Source organism: Drosophila santomea, chromosome 2L (genome assembly GCF_016746245.2).
Source record: "Drosophila santomea strain STO CAGO 1482 chromosome 2L, Prin_Dsan_1.1, whole genome shotgun sequence".
Lineage (NCBI taxonomy): Eukaryota > Metazoa > Arthropoda > Insecta > Diptera > Drosophilidae > Drosophila > Drosophila santomea.
Window position 1 is genome coordinate 14,540,324 of NC_053016.2, and position 7,032 is coordinate 14,547,355.

Below are 7,032 nucleotides of genomic sequence, written 5' to 3' on the forward strand. Positions count from 1 at the left end.
GGAACTACGCTCCAAAAATGGTTATAAAATCTCATCAGTCGCTGATCTCCGAGGCACAGATCATCATTATCGGCCAACGTCCTGATGAAGGTAAAGATAATGATGTAGGCGATCGATCAGACTCCAATCAGATGGATCTATATATATATATATATATTTTTTTTAGAGTATAGAACTTAAATGCAAAAAAAAGATATTCGATGACATGAATTTATACATGAAAATAATTTGTGCATTACATTTTAATATATTTCTGCATATGACGCACGCTGCTCGATGTAGTCCAATCTGAGTCATTGCATGATTTTCAACATATTGCGTATATCGCAATAACGGCGATGTTGTCTTCAATGTTTAGCGTTTGTGCTTATCGCATAGACATGACTTACATAGCCACAAAATAGTCTAGCGTGTTAAATCAAGATCTTGAGCTTATGAAAATCAACAACAATCTCGTTTGGCCATTCGACGAATCTACGCTTGCTTGATATGTTTTTAATTCTTGCACGAGTTGATTTGTAACACGCATGAGAATGCAAAAAACTGAAATAAATATTGACAGCTTTAAATCGTCATCTGAACAGTAATGCAACTTAAATTCTATACTCTAAAAAAAACCGTTATATATCCGTCCTTGTCCTGCTTTCGATTGGCATAACAGTAAAGGCTTTTCACCAGCTCCCTGGATGTCCAAAATTGGCCCGAAACTTGTCCACTTCGAGTACGAAAATTAAGCGATTTTCGTTGTCCGATTTACATTTTGAACTGAATTTCGATTATTGTCTGTCGATCAGATTGCTCCGAAGGTGTTATGCCCAAATACCGAGTAAAAAGCAACAAGCAACTTTCACTTCTCTGACAGGGAAGATATGCCACATGTGCCGCAGGACAAAAAAGTAAATTGCAGCTGAAATCTTACTTGAATAAATCGATTTGTTTAAAGGTGCCACTGCTGAATGAGATGTAAACCAAAAACAGTCACTTTGTAACAATTACTTAAAAGTTCAGAGTTTTAAACAACAACCTTGCCACGAATAGCTTTTTATTACATGTTTAATTAAAAATGTACAAACTGATCTTCACCTTTTTAGTTCCAATCGCATTTCCCTAAGAGCAAAGCTAGAATTAAGAATAATAGCAAATTACATTTTCGAGTTAATGGCTTTCGGTAGCCAAAAGGAGCCAAGTAAGCGGCGTGGGAGTCGGCAGTCAGTGGCGTCTGGTTAATCAAAATATTTAAAACAGCTTCCCCTGAGGGCAAGAAACTGGACTAAGTAACCGAGTAGTGGGACTATAAATAGCTGGAGAAGGCAAAGGATGAGCCCCATTTAGTGGTCCTACTGGGTTAATAAATTATGGCAAAAAATAAAGGGGATTGGGGTCTCCTCCCCTCGTTAATCGACAGCAATATCCCTATCCCTAGTCTCTTTTTCTCGTGACCATTTCATAATATTGCATTAAACAATATGCAACTTAACGAATGCGCTCAATCATTGCAACCAGGGGGAGAATGTCGATGCAAGGGAGCGGTTCACAGAGGGGCGTTGAAATGACTTTGTAATTGCGCATGCGCGACATGCTCCAAGTGGCGGCCCCTTTATATCTGCCTCGTATTCGTACTTTTTGTATTTTTCGTATTGATAATGCCTTTTACGCGCGCTGCATTGATTGGCCCCAAATCACAGCTCCCCCCTAGAAGCATCTCCATCACCGTGAATCTCGATCTGCGGGGTCTCCATTCGAGTGACCTACTAAACGCATAAAGGTTGCCCACATCTCGTCACGCAACATCGAGCTGTTCTGGGCGTGATGTGGCATTTCCCTTTCGCTGAGCCGAGCTTGGATGTGCCGAAAGCCCTGGAGTAAGCTTATATATATATCTGGAATTAATAGCTTCGTTACTGTGTGCTAATATATGTTTTTAGGCGTAATCTAACGTAACTCTATGGCTGTTAATGTGGGGGTTAGCACAAGCTGGGAGTTTTGCTTTTTCGGCTTGGCAAAATTAATTTTAATGATTTTAAGTATGGGTACGCAAGAATTTTGTAGTATTTTTTGTGTCAAAAATATCAAATATTCAATACCATATGGGAGTCATGTTTCTGTGATAGGAATTCACTAACTGAAAGGTTTTTTTTTATAAATTTTACCATTTAGTCTTGATACATTTATGTTATTTATGGCTCTTAAAAAACTGGATCGCGGAATCAACTATTCCCAAAGAATTCGTGACCTTAGACAAACAATTTTTCCAAACTTGAAACACTTGTGCCCTGCAGTACATGACCACGCATAACAAGCATTTCTAACGATCCCGAGATCGTATAAAAACGAAATAACTCTGAAGATATCTCCTTCCATATATTATGCGCAGACGCAACCTGCCTCAAAAAGTTCTTTCCAGAAATTCCTTCGAAACGGCCAAATTATGCAAGCCGCATAACTAATCAAGTGAGGGTAGGTGCATCAGAGAAAAGGGAAAATAAACTTCTTAAGTAGGCACTCGAATCGAAGAGCACTCCACCAAAGAAAACATCGACCACCCCGCGAGTTGGAAATGTGTTCACTAATTTTTCACTGGCTTTACAATAGAACGATGTTAACGCCTTTTTGCCTTGAAAAAGGTTCGTTCCAAATTTACGATACTTTAAGTGTCATGCAGCGATTCTTGATATTGACACTAGACTCGTTTTGGTAGGGAATATAATGTAGTTTGGGTTTTATAGCCCCAAGCTGTGCCGCAATCTTCGCTTTGAATGGAGCAACTAATTAGAGGGTTTTATGGGAATTTAATTTGTCCACGCCTCCCGGACAATGCTGTAAAATGAAGTTATAATTGTTGGTCGGCTTTTTATAATCCGGAATTATTTGGGGGTGGTTCATTTCAAAAATGCCGACACTTCTGGAGCCTACAATGGGTTTTAGGGGCGTTATGTTATAATGGGTAATTCGATTAGCAAATCCAGTGTTTAGGAAAATATTTCGTTACCGTAATAATAAAGAAATAAATGCTATCTAAAATGAAAATTAAGACTGCCTTTATATAAAGAAACCTATGTAAATTCCCGTTGCGATGTTCATTGTAATAAAGATCGTGTTCCCACGCACCGATTGAGTAAGCCATACCGTAACTCATCATTAATTTCCAGGAAACCCAAATATCCTGCAAGGCATTTCTTTTTTATAAACCCAACCAGAATGGCTACTTGAAATGCCTTGTTAGCACTGGGACAGCACTTCACCCACAAAAAGGAAAAATCGACGGCAATTTACATAACAAGACCAGTTCCCAGGGCAAAAGAAACAGCGAGTGGTAAAGACAATCAGTGGCGCTCTACAAAACTCCCGAAAGCCTGTCAACGCATAATCCATCAAAAAGCAAACCGAGGGACATGTGAAATAGTTAACAAGCGGGGAAGGGGCATTGTGGTGGCAACTACTAGAAACAAACATTAGGGGGTTGGCGCTGCGAATGGGTATATTTGTATGTACTTATATCTGGAGACCCCCTCTGGGCGATCGAAATCAATTTGGCGCTTTACCACACGAACATGCCCCACACTCGACACGCCCACCCATCCGTCCGTCCGTCTGTCCCACAGTCTCACTGTCCCACTGTCTATCTCCATTCGGAGTTGCACAAATGCCCCACAGGAATTGCTCGGAACAGGCCTGGCTGAAACAGGGTAAGCACACGTAAGAACTAAGCTTCGCATTATCACAACTATGGGATACCCGATAAAAATTTATGTTTAATAGTTCTCTATACGTAAAAACTGAGCCGAAAGCCGCTTTGAAGTATATTTGCATCTCCGTGTTTGAGTTTAATTTGTAGAAAAATAAAAATGTATAATTTATGTTTATGTGCAGAAAGCAAGTTCTTTGGATATATGATATAATGAATATGTTATTTGTAAACTACAAATTTAATATCAGCAATAAGATATGTAGCAATCTGTAAGGTAGGTAATCAGTATTGAAAAAAGATGGTTGTTTAAAACTTGAGCCACTAACTTATTTGTAAAATATGCCCTGCCAACCTAAAAGTACAGGGTATCTAAGTTTAGTCCGAGCCAGAGCAGCCACCTAACTCTAATTGGGCATAATTTAAATTCCGCTCGTGAGCGCCATGAATTGTATTTAACGTTTTGGCGCTTCCCCAACTTGGGATTTGGACTCTCCATGGTCCGCATCGGTATTGGCGGTAAATTTCATTTGATTTTATTTGGTTTCGCTCAGCTGGGCTACCGGTGCAAGGCGGTAGGCCCGTGGAGCACAGATCGCAGACGGCGATCCTCCTGAATGCTTCCTTATTTGTTTCCACCTTTGTGTCCGTGAGTGTGCTTCCTTTCGATACTCGGCTTAATTGGTTTTGCGCCTAGAGCTGGCCACAGAGCCACTCGAAGATTTTGGGGGCAAGATCAGCTATTGATAAAAGTTCGATGCCTTAGTTTTGATTAGGAGGCGGCTATTAGAAAATTGAATATACCAAATACCTGTGCATGTGCAATTGGCTGTTGGACTAGCTGTGTGTGAAAGTAGTTAGCAGGAGGTTGCTGTATGATTTTAATCTTGTAAATGGTTAAAAAATGGCCAGAACCTTGCCAACGATCGTGCATTCTTAGTAGGTTACTTGTAGGTGCAATGATTGCTGTGGAAAATGATAATAATTATTTAAAGTTAAGTATAAAAAGCTAATGGTAGAATGTTGAGTAAGTACTATAATTATAATTATAACATTAATCCGTAATATACCAGCATACCATTTCAATCTTGAATCGAACAAAAAACCCTTTATCCAAAATATTTTACCGCTGATTGAGTAAGTAAATATCACAGTGATTGCGAACAGGAAGTCCTGCCTTGCGTGAATAGCATTCCTAAGCCAAAACAACCGTCCTTCCAGGAACTCCTTTTTTGAAACTCGAATGCTGCCTTCTTCCTTTTTAATCCCTATCCCTTTTTGGTGCACTTGTGCCAAACAATTTGTAAGCCATCATTTCAATTAAGATGCATAAATCACGCCGAAATCAGCAGCCTCATCAGGGCAGCGGCAACAACATCATCATCGCCGCCGCCATGATTATCCTCCGCATACTCATCGTTATCCTCAAGTACGTCGGGCACTTAAAGCCGGGCATGCGCACAACTTGAAGAAAAAAGAAAAACACTTTTATTTCCTTCCAATCTCGCGTTCGAGCTCGTTTCATTCGATGCCGCCTTGGGTTTTGGTTTTCGATTCTGTTAAACGAACCAATTTAAACGGCGCATCGACAATGGATAAAGTGCCAGAAGTGTGCGGGTGTGCCAGCCTGTGGACTGGCTGGGCTGGGCTGGGAACTCTCGATTCCCAGTCCTTTTAGAGGGCCAAAGGGATCGACAATTGCGCCTCTTTTAGCCGGCTCGTGAAACTGCTGTTTCACGCTTCAACAAATGCTCTTCGAGCCACAGCAGCAGCAGCGGAGGCATCAACAAATTGCATCAGATACAAAGAGGAGATGCCCGTTCTGGATTCCCGCTTATTTATGAGTTTCAAACTTAAAGTAAACGAAGGAAATACATCCTTATTTAAACAAAAAATGTCTTGCGTTATAAAATAAAAGAAAAATGTAAGTAAATTTAAAACAGTGTGATAATAAATAACAATAAATCTCACAAATTTGAATGTCATTAAGTAGTAATTATCTTTCCTAACTAAAAAATGAAAGTTTTATTGAATAGATAGTTCAGATACATATTTCCAATATAAAATGTATTTAATTTGGGGAATATAGAACACAGAACACCGTCTACCTGTGCTTTTCCAGCCTTCAGTGCTCCGCTAACTGGCATCTGAAACGCAAACTTATTAGGGAGAACGAGGTATTTATGTAAGTGCCACACGATTTGGCTGCAAATATCCGCGGGCAACACGAAACGTGCGCCACCGTAAAACGTCCAATGAGTATGGTCGTATTAGCTGGAAATATCTTTGAGATACCGCTCGAACTGGCGTTAAGTGCCGCAATTCGCTCCACTCACCAGGGCCTCTTTTCACCTGTTGAAATGCCGTGACGACGTAACAAAAGCACCGCAGGATAATCAGAAATGACCGTAGGACATCGAGGGTCAGAACAAAGTAGCGGCAGGAAGGTCGAGACCCTCAATGCGAAACTGTCAAAACTGATATAAAGTGGAAAACATGTGGCGAAGGCTGGAAAGGAAAACAAGCGACGGACAACAAAGGCGGTTCAAGTGCAAGGACTCAGTGCTCGCAGGACTACAAATGTTTTTTTAGCACGCCGGGAATTTCCCGATCCCTACCTCCTCGGCCACTTGCAGCCTGCTTACCTGCCAAAGTTAAACGAATTGGCTTGCACCATCACCGGAGCAACAGGTAAATCACTATACTCACCATTGTGGATCGCAACTTGCCCTGATAGCGATGTAAATAAATCAGTGATAAGCCGGCGAAAAACAGTGGAAATACTGGTACATATAGGTAATGAAAAAGGGTTACATGCTTTAGCTGATTTAATATTAATTTTAACGGAATCATTTTAAAGCTAGTCATTAAGATTTCGGAAATATACCCAGAAATCCTTTGCTGAAATCACTGCATACTTTTGTGAGGGAGACTTGTCTATTTCTTAGACTTAGGGGCAAAATAAAATTGTCTTTTCAGATTAGTATGTAAATTATAGGATTTCGGATGCGGTATAAAATCTTAACACCTTTTTCTCCCATCAGTAAATAATAATGCGCAGTGTAAACTCCCCTCGGCCAAAGGTCGTGCAGTTTATGATCGGCCAAGATCAATAAAGCCTGTACCTTATTAGAACCCATAACCCATTGCTAGGTGTTAGATTTCCCAGAAGGCCAATGCCGCCACTTCCTCTTGCGCCTGCACTCTTGTTGCCTTTTGAAGTGTTGTCTTTACTTCAGTGTTCACGTGTAAACGCAAAGATTATTAAAAATAACATTCTTCTAAAAATAGATTTTAAAACATTTAACATTTATGCCAGAGCCTACAAAATGCAAGTTTTCATGGTT